Source organism: Nyctereutes procyonoides, unplaced genomic scaffold, assembly GCF_905146905.1.
Source record: "Nyctereutes procyonoides isolate TBG_1078 unplaced genomic scaffold, NYPRO_anot_genome, whole genome shotgun sequence".
NCBI classification, from domain to species: Eukaryota; Metazoa; Chordata; class Mammalia; order Carnivora; family Canidae; genus Nyctereutes; species Nyctereutes procyonoides.
The window spans coordinates 33612679-33626531 of NW_026575136.1; the positions used below are offsets into that span (position 1 = coordinate 33612679).

The 13853-nt window shown below is 33.7% G+C and overlaps 1 pseudogene; it reads left to right on the plus strand.

Moving 5' to 3' along the window:
• The first annotated feature begins 2334 nt into the window (after positions 1–2334).
• Positions 2335–3180, plus strand: LOC129495569 (nucleophosmin-like; annotated as a pseudogene).
• Positions 3181–13853: the final 10673 nt, after the last annotated feature.

Below are 13853 nucleotides of genomic sequence, written 5' to 3' on the forward strand. Positions count from 1 at the left end.
CGATGGTCCAAGAAATATGGTGAAACAAGATGGAATTTCTTATTTTTTCATTGTTTGCTTGTTTGTTTGTTTAAGATTTTAGTTCTTTATTTGAGTGAGAGAGACCACGAGTAGGGAGGAGGGGCAGAGGCAGAAGGAGAAACAGACTCCTCCATAAGCAAGGAGCCAGACATGGGGGGGGGGGGCCTTGATACCAGGACCCTGGGATCATGACTTGAGCCAAAGGCAGACGCTTAATTGACTGAGCCACCCAGGCTTTCACAAGATGGTATTTCTTTAAACTAAGAGAGCAGATGTGAGCAGAGACAGTGTGTTCTCATCAAAGCCCAACAGCAAGATTAACCCTAACCACAGAGAGCCGATAAGAGAAGACCAGAGGTATTCAGCACCTAATTGCCATGTTTTACTTTGACAGTTCGAAATGTTTTGACCAAAATAATGAAGTTAACATTGTTAACTGCCATAAAGGGAATATATAGAAATTTATAATCCAGCACGAACACATGACTTTGGGAAATGCTTTTGTGTTTGTATTTAATCATAAACAATACTTTTTCAAAAATTCATTGTAAAATCTGAATTAGCACTAAAAAAATTAGATATTATGTTTAACTCTAATAAATCTACCCTTAAGCATGCTACGTACAAATTAACAGCCAATTAGCAGGCTCCCAATTTCTAAGGCCAAAATCAAAACAAAGCAAGAATTATTTGAAGAAGGGATTTAGTTGTTTATATATTTGGATGAAGCTATATAATGCCTTTCTATCATGGAAGCCACAAAAATTATTATCAATAGACTCAAAAGCCAAAACAATTAACTAAAGTATCACAAACAGTAAATAACCTCATGTTTACTAAGGACAACAACACTTTCTGATAATCTTTCACAAAGACCTCTCTTTTAATGCCACATAACTTTTCAAGCCCCCATTGACTTGTTAGTAGTAAAAGAGAATTTTGCTATTCTTGCTGAACAGAAGAAATAATGCCTTTCAGAATAATGTGTCATAAAACTAAGGTAATAAAATTATTAGAAATATTTGTAATAAAGTAAAGCAACATAAACTGTGAATGGTTGGCTTACTTTCCCAAAAGAAATCATAATATCACATGTGGACTTACATAAAATTTAAAATGTTTTCCTTGGTGAACTGAAATTGCATATATATATATATAACATATATATAAATATATATATATATTTATATATAAATATAAAATTTTTTCTCTTAGGGATATAATTATAAACCAAATCTGAGAGCATTTTATATGGTGTTTTATCTGCCATACCACAATCTTTATCAGTGAGCCAAAAATAAATAACCTAAACCTTTTGTAGTAGCTGTCACTAGAAAACTAAACAAAGTCACCATTCATCTTGCTCATAGTCATTTTAGCCTTTAGCAGATGTATTCTTTGAACAAATTTATTGGCCTTATGAATAAAGATTAGCACTCCTCTGTTCAACTCTGTTGGGAAGAACATTATTCTACTGTAAATGAACAAAAAATTCAACTAAATGAATGCTTTAAAAGGAAAAGAAACAGTTTGAACTCTGTTTTCTGAATACCATGTAAGATTGGTTTCCCCAGGTGTGTATAATGAGTATATTAGATTTATCAGTACATCCATCTGTAATAATTTAGATACAAGAAGGTTGAAATTCCTGTTATAAATATATTAGTTAAAATTATGAAATTTAATTATAATCATGATTACAAAAGTGTCTATATGTATCCTGATATTTTTTTTCATTTTTCAGTTATCATGGTTTGTAAACACTGATGCATGCTTACCCAAGTATGACTCATGAAGAATTATAGGCAACTCCTCCTCTCTTAAATCTCTGAATACAGCTACATGTTTAATATTATATATTATAATCATATTCACATTGAAATGAAGGATGCTCCATGCACATATGCAGTGTTCTATAAAGCAGAATAATACCTAATTTCACTACATTTTTAATGAAGATTAAATGAGATACCTGCATGTGTACATTGTAAGATATAAAAATCTTAAGATATTTGATTATCTTCTTTTTTACCTATCTTTTTTAAGATATTTGATTACCTTCTTTTTGTCTTTCTCAATGCCACATACAGTCCTATGTAAGAACATGCCACCATTATCAAAAGCATTTGTCAAGTTTCATATGTACGTAGTTATATACTACTGATGTGGGGAAGACTTAGGTAAGTCAGTCCTTTACCACACAAGAGGTTGGATTCCGCCCTGGTGTGATTCCGTCCTGCACAGATGTTCTGTGGAACAGTTGTTGTGTATCTCTGTCGCCTTCTCGCCCACCTAAGTGCGTGCCACCACCCCATGCATGATTCGATGGACATGGACATGAGCCCCCTGCGGCCCCAAAACTATCTTTTTGTTTGTGAACTAAAGACTGACAAAGATTACCACTCTAAGGTGGATAATGATGAAAATGAACACCGGTTATCTTTAAGAACGGTCTGTTTGGGAGCTGGTGCAAAGGATGAAAAGCAGAGGCAATGAATGATGAAGGCAGTCCAATTAAAGTCACACTGGCAACTTTGAAAATATCTGTACAGCCAACGGTGTCCCTTGGGGGCTTTGAAATAACACCACCTGTGGTCTTACAGTTAAGTGTGGTTCCCGGCCTTGCATATTAGTGGACAGCACGTAGTAGCTATAGAGGAAGATGTAGAGTCAGAAGATGAAGAAGAAGAGGATGTGAAACTTCTTAGTATATCTGGGAAGCGTTCTTCCCCTGAAAGTGGTAGCAAGGTTCCACAGAAAAAAGTAAAACTTGCTGCTGATGAAGATGATGATGATGATGAAGAAGATGATGATGATTTTGATGATGAGTAAGCTGAAGAAAAGGCTCCAGTAAGGAAATCTATATGAGATACTCCAGCCAAAAATACCCAAAAATCAAACCAGAATGGAAAAGAGTCAAAACCATCAACACCAAGATGAAAAGGTCAAGAATCTCTCAAAAAACAGGAAAAGACTCCCCAAGCGCCAAAAGGACCTAGTTCTGTAGAAGACATTAAAGCAAACATGCAAGCAAGTATAGAAAAAGGTGGTTCTCTTACCAACCAAGTTCATCAATTATGTGAAGAATTGCATCCAGATGACTGACCAAGAGGCTATTCAAGATCTCTGGCAGTGGAGGAAGTCTCTTTAAGAAAATAGTTTAAACAGTTTGTTAAAATTTTCTGCATTATTTCATTTCTGTAACAGTTGATATCTGGCTGTCCTTTTTACAATGCAGAGTGAGAACTTTCCCTACCATGTCTGATAAATGTTGTCCAGGTTCCATTGCCATGAATGTGCTGTCCAAAATGCCTGTTTAATTTTTATTTTTATTTTTTTTAAGTTTTTTTTTTTTTAAGATTTTATTTATTTATTCATGAGAACACACAGAGAAGAGAGAGAGAGGCAAAGACATAGGCAGAGGGAGAAGCAGGCTCCATGCATCGGGAGCCCGACGTGGGACTCGATCCCGGGTCTCCAGGATCGCGCCCTGGGCCAAAGGCAGGCGCCAAACCGCTCCGCCACCCAGGGATCCCCCTGTTTAATTTTTAAAGATGGAACTCCACCCTTTGCTTGGGTTTAATTATGTATGGAATATTATGATAAGACATAGTAGTAGTAGTGGTGGTCAGACAAATGGAAGTGTTGGGGAGACAAAAATATACATGTGAAATAAACTCAGTATTTTAATAAAGTAGGAAAAAAAAAAACAAGAGGTTGATTTCCAAGAGCTGTTTGTAGTTAGATTGAAATTGAAGGCATTAAATACTCTCTTATCTAAATTTGTTTTGGAAGTCCTTTAAAATTTTGTGCATTTTAAGCTTTATTTCTTCTACTCCTACAGGTTACTTATAACTAAGGAAAGCAGAAGACTATTCATCTCTGTTGTTGAACTCCTTCATTTATAAAGATGTATAATAGTGTGGCAAAGAAGTAAACTCATGTGAGAATATGTGTAACATAAATTATATATTCCTAAAAACAACTACATGCATTAATATAGTGTGATCACACAAATATGTCATGTGTATTTATCCATAAAATACATGTAAGTGCACCACTTTCTTTAGTTTTTGTATTTAGAAACGCCAATTAGGAAATTCTAATTTATTATGTTGTAGTGCATATATTCTGTGGATAGGACTTCAGACCAAGGTTTTGAGTTTAAGGGCTAGAGACAAGTGAAGGAAAATACTGTCTAGCTTCCTGTGGTTGTATGGATTAAAGAAAGAAGCAAACAGGGAAACGTTTGATGTTCCAATTCTGGCTTCATATTTTTTAATGGTTAGTGGGTTTTGATTACTCTCTCAAGAATTGTATCGTTAAAAAGGAATTAAAGCAGATTCTAATCTAATGTTTATCTCCACTACGGTGAAAGACATAGCCTAAGACAGAAAAATGTCTTAAATGGCTTACCTGTGTGGGACCCAGGAGCTGGACAAGACTGCTATCTGGTAGTTGCTTCCCTACTGCGAGACATCTGAGTTGAAGTTCCATGCCAGAACGCACTTGCAGTCTTTTCTGGTCTTTATACCAACAGTTGCACTCCAGATGTTAATATGAGAAATGGCTTTATTCTGTGTTCAAGTACTTTAGAAAGCATTAAAGTGAGATAAAGTTAATTGTCTCTCTAGAAGACATATGACTTGGCCAGAAAAAGAATATAACTTTTTTCAATTTGGAGCCATGGGGTCCAATTAAACATTACTTAGTAGGTAGCTGGAGGGATTGGGATTTTTGCATTTAATTTCTGACACCTCAAGAAAGGGCACAAAGTTGCTTTTTAGTGGAGAAGATTCCTTAAAGTTTGTAAACAATCGAATGTCTTTTTCAAGGTCTTTATGCATCACTTCAATTATCTATAATTTTTTATCTGTCACTTATTATATCTGAGGGTAATTTGAATTAGTCTACATTTGTCAACATTAAATTTCATTTGCCACATGTCAGCCTATTTAAGAAGCAAATTCAAAATGTATTAGAATGCATTAGATGTAAGTTTGAACATCACTATTTAACTCTTCCCTCCTACTCTATAAATCGAGAAATTCCAACATGTTAAGAAGAGGCTAAATGTCTAATTTCATAATTAAAATAAAATGAAAAACTGAAAGAAAGAGAATACAATCTGGAAAAATACCTTTGAGTGAAGAAAATTTTGGCTTTTTTATAGTCAACATGAGTTTTTACAATTTAGAGTTAGCAGCATTATTTCCAAAATGTTAAGTCTGAAAAGGAATTACAAGAAGTTCATACTTACCAATACCATTGAAGAAACTGGTAAAGTCAAAATGGACAAATTTTAAGAAGTAAGCCTACAAACAAATGGAATAGATTGTCAATAATACCATAAATTATTAAGTTTTACCTAAAGCTTATTCAATTACAACTAAGAAAGTGAAAAATCAATAATTTGCCGTTAAAGGAAGTAGATAAACATAACGTTAGCAAATAGGTAACAAAACAATTTCAATATATAAATTAGGATGCTTTGATTATATGTGACTAAAGCCTTGAAAGAATTAACTGATATTTATGAAACACTTTAGATATATTATGTGGATAGGTACATTTCAAAGGGAGTGCAGAATTTTCAAATAATTGTAAAATGTGCTAGTAACTTACGTTATATGAGCATCTCACTTGCAGTTTAAAGCTATTTTAAAAGTTAAAATACTAATATAAGCATATGTTATTGTATTTCTATAGGAGGAGCTCATATTGATAGAGTGTTCTTGGAATGAGTCCAAGTTACTGCATTTAAAAATTATGAGAATTGAGGATCCATAAAAATATGCCATAATTTTGGAGGAATTGCCAAATAATCAGACCATAGAATACAGTGTACACTTTCAATAAATATTTTCTGGGCTTTAGTTATATTTCAAAAATTATTAAATTTTGATGGGAGGTAACTAGAAACGCATTATGAGAATATGTGTCTTCCTCAAAAAATTGAAAGCTGGGAAAGATACTTGTATATGTGTGTTCATAGCAGCATTATTCACAATAGTCAGAAGGTGCAAGTAACTGAACTGTCCATCAATAGGTGAACGGATAAATTGTGATATATATACACACAGTATGAAGGATATACAGTGGAATATTATTCAGTCTTGAAAGAGAATTCTGACATCTGCTACAACATAAATGAACCTTGAAGAAATTATGACAAATGAAAAAGCCAGTTACAAAGAGTAAATGCCATATGATTCCACTTACAAGAGGTACCCAGAGTATTCTAAATCACAGAGATAGAAGGTAGAAGGGTGGGTACCAGGGACTAGAGGGAAAGAAAATGGCAGATTATTATTGAATTGGTCCAGAGTTTCAGTTTTGCAAGAGGAGAAAATTCTGGAGGTGGATGGTGGTGATGGTTGCACTACAATGTGAATGTCCTTAATGCCACAGAATTATAATCTTAAAAATGATAAAAATGGTAAATTTTATGTTGTGTATATTTTATCATCATTATAAAATATGACCTAAATCTATCTATATCTATCTTTACCCTTATCTACATAGTTTTACCACTTAATGTTATGTTGTCTTCATGTTTGAATATTGTACTATTATATAGGACATGAATTTCATATCATATAATTGTAGTTTAATTTCTAAAAGCATAAAGGAGAACAATATATATAAATTACAATTACTAAAAGTTGATTTAATTCAATTGGTTGTGAATGTAAAGAGCAATACAATTGTTAGAGAAAGATATGATAACAGGATGGCTTCAATTACTTTTTACCCTCACTATTGTCTAAATACTTATTAATCAATAGAATTTAAATAAGTTGGTGAATTTGCAGAAAATACTATAACAGGATGTACATTTTCAAATTTGTTACTATATTTTCTGAAATTCTGAGACATTTTGCATCCTAGTCTTAAGAGATGAAAATTTTTAAAAAGATACTTTTTTCTTTTCAAGTTTTTATTTTAATTCTACTTAGTTAACATATATGGTAAAATTAGTTTCAAGTGTAGAATTTAATGATTCATCACTTACATATATTACCCAGTGCTCATCACAATAAGTGCCCTCCTTCATCCCCATCCTCAATCTAGCCCATCCCCCGTCCACCTCCCTCCATCTACCCTCAATTTGTTCTCTTTAGTTAAGAGTCTCTTATGGTTTGCTTCCCCCTCTCTCTTTTTTTTTCCTTCCTCTACATTCATCAGTTTTATTTCTTAAATTCCACTTGTGAGTGAGATCACATGGTATTTGTCTTTCTGTGACTGACTTATTTCACTTAGCATAATGCCCTCTAGTTTTATCCATGTCATTGCAAATGGCAAGATTCCATTCTTTTTGATGGCTGAGTAATACTCTGTCGTGTATATGTGTCACATATGCTTTATTCATTCATCAGTCAATGGATATTTGGGCTCTTTCCATAACTTAGCTATTGTTGATAGCTATAAACATTGGGGTGGATGTGCCCCTTTGAACATGTATTTTTGTATCCTTTGGGTAAAGACCTAGCAGTGCAATTGCTGGATCATAGGGTGGTTCTATTAGTAACTTTTTGAGTAATCTCTATAATGCTTTCCAGAGTAGCTGCACCAGTTTGCGTTCCCACCAACAGTGTAAGAGGGATCCCCTTTCTCCACATCCTCGCTAACATCTGTTGTTTCTTGCATTGTTAATTGTAGCCATTCTGACAGGTGTGAGGTAATATCTCATCATAGTTTGGGCTTATATTTCCCTGATGATGAGTATAGAACCACAAAACACCCCTAATAGTCAAAGTAATCCCGAAAAAAGAAATACAAAGAAAAACAAAACTAGAAGCATCATATTTCCAGACTTCAAGTATGAAGCTATAGTCATCGACACAGTATGGTACTGGAATAAAAACAGACACATAGATCAATGGAACAGAATAGAAAACTCAGAAATGGGCCCAAAAGTATGGTCAACTAATCTTTGACAAAGCAGGATAGAGTATCTAATAGAAAAAAATCTCTTCAAGATCATGTTGGGAAAACTGGACAGCCACATGCAAGAGAGTGAAACTGGGCCACTTTCTTACATCATACACAAAAATAAATTCCAAATGGATGAAGGGCCTAAATATGAGATGGGAAACTCAACAAAATCCTTGAGGAGAACACAGGCAGTAACCTCTTTGACCTCCACCATAGCAACTTCTCACTATACACATCTCCAGAGGCAAGGGAAACAAAAACAAAAATAAACTTTTGGGACAGAAGCAAGACAAAAAGCTTATGCACAGTGAAGGAAACAATCAACAAAACTAAAAGCCAGCCTACAGAATGAGAGAAGATATTTGCAAGAGACATAACTGATAAAGGGTTATCCAAAATCTATAAGAAACTTCTCAAACTCAACACCCAAAAAACAAATCATCTAGTTAAAAAATGAGCAGAAGACATGAATAGACATTTCTCCAAAGGCTAAATCCAGATGGCTAACAGACACTGAAAAAATGCTCAAAATATAATATTCTTCAAAGGTCATTAATATTATAATCTTAAAACATTAAGCTTAAGTAACTATATCTTTATGTGCTCCTAATACATGTATTAAGAAATAATATTCCTAATACTGTGCATTCCTAACCTGAAAACTTCATAAACATCATATTTATGGCAACATTGTGAAGGGTTAAAATTGATCTAAGAATGTTGGTGAAGATTACAAACACTAGCACCATTTTTATGTGGTCAATTTATTGAGCTCATGTTTTCAATATATGGTATTAAGAACAATGTTTCTTTGGAAAAAGAAAATAATTTAGATGCTTCCCTCATGTTTTATATACACCTAGGTAGATTAAATAATTATATGTAAAAAAGGTCATTTTAAAAGAACTGGCGGAGCACATATGCAAATATTATCATACAGTTGGCAGTAAGAATAAAGGAGAGGAAAAATTGTAGTAATCACTGCTATTAAATACTGGCTCATTTTGGTCCCAAATATAATTTGTACTCACAAATTATAAATATTCTTCTGTATTTTATATAGCAGATATACTATGAATATTTTCATTCACTGTAATAAAACTCATTTGTGCTCTAGAAAATATCTAGCAAATAAATATTTTTCACTAAAGCACCTTTCTCCCAAAGCATATTACTTAGCTCAAAAATAAATTTTTAACTGTACTTTGCCTTATTCTATCTCTTTCACTATTTGCCATCTTTTCTTTTCATTTTGTAATTTATTAATTTCACTATCATTCCTTTCACTTAAAATGTCCCTATCTTCCCTCTTTGTTTTATTATCTTTTATGATAGGATTATGGTATTATGTTATTGATAATCATTGAGTTATGAAACAAGAAAAGCTGGTTAACTTGGAGGGAGTGCTATATGCAAATTATTTTTTCATACATTCTCTTTCTAATGAGATTTATTTTACTATATAATTCATTCATAACATAGTCTCATTTCATCCAGGTATTTATATATATATTTGTGTCCTAACATTCAGTATGGTGTTTAACGATTCTCTTTCTTTCTTTATTTTTTGATACTTATTTTCTCCTTGCCAATTCCTATTTTGTGTATTGTGTTTTTCTTTGTCCCTCTGACAACATTTTCTCCTTTGATGTTAGGAGATGTTTTGATTACTTTGCTGATTTTTTTTTCAGAAGATACATTTATTCATTACTAGTTTCAATGATTATTTTTCTTTCTTCTCATTATTTATGTTAATCATGTACTGAAATAAAAAGCAGCTCTCAAAAATAAAACAAAACAGATAAATATATATTTCATAATTTCAGAAATTTCACATCTGAAATTTCTACTTGAGATTTAAGATTATATACTTTTTGTTTTAACCGCCCTGATTTCATACCAATATCTTTTTATATATAGAAAACTTCAGTGCTGAAAAAAAAAACCCAGTGCTGTTAAAAGCAATATAATAATGCATTTGTTTTATATTATTTGTATGATAATAATTTCAAAGTAACAATAAATCTATGAATACATTTTAAAGTTAAAATTTCTTTGTTGCTCTTTTTGTACTTAGAATCTCTGGAGGAATTGAAAAACATTCTAATGCTATATTGTAGTCACGAGTAAATTATTTTCTCCGTTTACGCACCAACTTAATATGTGGTTAGGTTAATTTCTTTCAGCTTATTTTTGAACTATAGAATATTGATTACTTGATTTTGAAGCAATGAAAAGCACAAAACCTTATGTTATAAAAGTAAAATTGCAATAAATGAAGCATATTTGCTAGATCTACTCTATTAAAATCTACCTAGTTAAAAAGTACTTCCAATTGTAACAGCCACCCTGAATGGGAGAGAATGCTACTCCCATTTGTTTTATGGATATTCATTAAGCCAAAAATATAAAAATATATAGAAGATGGAGAAGGAACAAAAAAGCAAATTGCTCATCCAGTACATTAGGTGATTAATATATCCACATTATATGAAATATGTCCCAAATAAGCCGCAGTCCAGTATTTTTGTTTTAGGGGATATTTGTTGGATGATAATTCAAATTGCAAAATGATATTCAATCATGAATACTACAGACATGTACCTGTAACACAGTGTACCTTCAAGGCAAAGACTTTTCATTTTGGAGCTTAAACGGTGCCATAATGTCACAGACTTCCAGGAGTAAAGAAATCAATCAATATGTTGGTTAGACAGCAGAGGCACCCTGGGATTTATCTGACAAGTGAGGAGATCCCAGCCATTTTTTCTGCTATTCCTTTACAGCTCTATTCAAACTTTTCAATACAAAATCTGGCAAATGCAGCAAAAGGAGAAAGAGAAAGAGTAAGAAAAAATAGAAGTCAAATGTTAAAAAAATAAAAGTAACAATGAATGTGAACTCTCTGACCTTAAATAAAAAGGAAAAAAAATGTACAAAGTATGGTGCTGAACAAAGCTTCGCTGGAATAAAGAAAAAGTTTTGGTTCACTGCCTGTGCAGGTTGCTTAAACTACCAAATTTAACTGTGGATATTTTTTCAGTAACTTCTTTTATTTCACTCCAATTTTAGGTACATTATCAACTTCATCAACTTCTTACAGAATTTTAAAGTCAATTAGATATATCCAGGAATATTCTCATCATTGAAACCACATACTGCACTTAAAACAAACATTTTGAGAATAAAGTAAATCACAAGTTCTAATGAATTCACAATGAATTAGAACTTTCAAGATATGTCGCAAAGAAATAAAGAAAAACATACCCTCTCAAATCAAATAATCTTTATTTAGCCATCTCTACTTATTGTAGTTTCTATTTTTGATACAATGTTAATACATCTTTAAATTTGGTGAAATGTGTAAAATGTTTAGTTTTGAAAGACCCACCATCAGCACTATATTTAGTATATATTCCTGTCATAGTCATTGTTTCTTTGGTTAAGAAGACATGACTTTCGTTTGTGATAAAGCATAAGGAAGGAAGGGTGCTGATTTTTAATTTTTTTGTTGAAGTGTTACATATAAGAAAAGGGACAAATCTTAATTGTACGTTTTTAACTTAAATTATACTTAATTGTACACTCTGGCACCAATACTCAAATGATGAGATATGTTCACCTTCCCAGAAGACAACGCCAGGTCTTTTATAGTCTACAGACCATCACCCCACCACTGACAAACGTTGTTGGGATTTGTTTCACAAGTTACTTTTGCTTGTGTTTTAGTTTCATATCAATGAAAACTTGCTGAATATTATGTCTGCGAAACTAATTCATACTGTTATGTCAAGGAATATTTCTTAAGTATTATAATAGCCATACAAGCTTGCTAGTCGCCTTTATATAAAGAGATTCATTGACATGCATCCTACTGCACAGGTGGAGAAGTGTTGACAAATGAGTACATTCGTGAAACAACTACCAAAATCAAGATAAATATGTTGATTACACCCAAAGGTTCGATTGATTATGACTTGCAACTGATGCTCCTGAATTATAAGATTTATGGATTATGGTAATTTCTATGTGGGTTTAGGGAACACTTGCTCTCTCAGACCCTATGAAAGCTTGGGATCCTTCTGGATGATGGTCTGCCCATCTTATGTGGATTCCTCCTATAGGTTGTACTGATCAGTACTCAACTGAGGACCCTAAAGGAGACATACAGATCTACAGAGTGCTCTGTTTCCTCTGCCTTCTCATCTTGGCTCTGGAATTCCTGGCTTCATCTCCTAAAATCAAGGAAACTGCCAGCACAAGCCTGAGTTCCAACCCCCCTGCAGCATGCACAGCCTGGGAACTTTCTCCAGACAGAATCACAGCATCATGGGGCTTGACTCATTTGTTTCTCATCTCTTGGAGATCATTTTTCTCCCTTAACTGATACTTCCTCCTTAGGTACTGATTCTTGATAACTTCTTTCAATTCCAAGTTCCTTTCACAGGATCACATTAGATAACTCATGCCAACATGAACACCAAAGGGCGAATTCCACTGTCAGGTGGGAATATCAGCTAATAAATGTCCCCTCGTACTGCTCCATCTGTCAAGCAGAGGTGACTATTTAAAACCCCAGGAACAACCTTCTTCATACCTTCACTCCAGTTCACATTCACCCTACACAGAGGGAAACTGCTTTACATCCTTTAATGCCCTCAAAGTAGAAGGACATTTGCATTTCTGTTAGCTCTTTGTGCTATGATTCTCTTCTAAAATTCATTGCTACTTGATAGAAGAAAATAATATAGAAATGTTTAGTAAAACTCAGCTAAAACTCTGCTTAAGAAGTGAGGTGTAAAATCCACCATATTTTGTGATTTCCCTTTTAGTCTCTCCTCTTCCACAGCAACATTCTGGGTACTTACCAGGGGCACTTACCACAGAATAGGGGGGACAAGGAGTGAATGGGGTTCCCAGGCTCTCAGAACAGCTTCATTAAGCCATGTTTTTAAAACGTGGCCTTTGAAGTAACATAGTTACTAGCAACGTAGTTTGTTGATGCCCAGTTATGACTGAGCCCTAAGGATGATTAAAAGTTAATTAAAAAGCACACCAACTGGACTTGACACCAGAATGACAGCTTATTATTAACAAAGAAGAATGCAATGCTTGCATGAACTAAAATTCTTAAAAAGGAGCAATTAATTCATTCATTTCTTTTGGCTAATTAATGGGAAAAACTCAAACCAAAAACTCTTTACTGATTTACTCCAAGAAATTCATAGCTAGGATAACTAGCTAGAAATGATCCTTACTCTTATGATCTGTAAGAAGTTGTGTGCATTTTCTTCTGCTAGACTGATCTCACTTTGCACTGGAAAGTCACTCAAGATGAAATGAGAGAAAGGAGTTAGTTTTTTTTAAAGTTCATGTTTATTGTTTTAACAATTGCTACATAACACGTTATGCAAAAATTAGCAGCTTGAAACAATACACATTTTTAATCTTAGTGTTTGTGGAGTCCAGACATGACTTAGCTGCATTATCCATATCTGAGTCTCTTCAAGGGCTACAGTCAAGGCGTCCTCCAGGGTTAGTCTCTACTGAAGGCTCTTCTAAAAGAACTTTCTGCCTCCAAGATGGCTTGTGTGGGTTTTGGCCAAATTCTGTTCATGAAAGGTAGTTAACTGAGGGCCATATTTCCTCACTGGATATGGGCTAGAGTCCACCTTCAGTTCTTTGTCATGGAAACCTTTCCAACCCAGCAGTTTAGTTCCTCAAAACCAGCAAGGGAAAGAGTCTGCTAACAAGATGGAAGTCACGACCGTATGCAACATAATCAGGTAAGTGACCTTCTGTGAATTTTGCTTTTTTTCTGTTGATAAGAAAAAAAAATTCACTCACTTCTGTAACAGTCAGCCCCAAAATGGCCAGAACAAGATAACTGACAA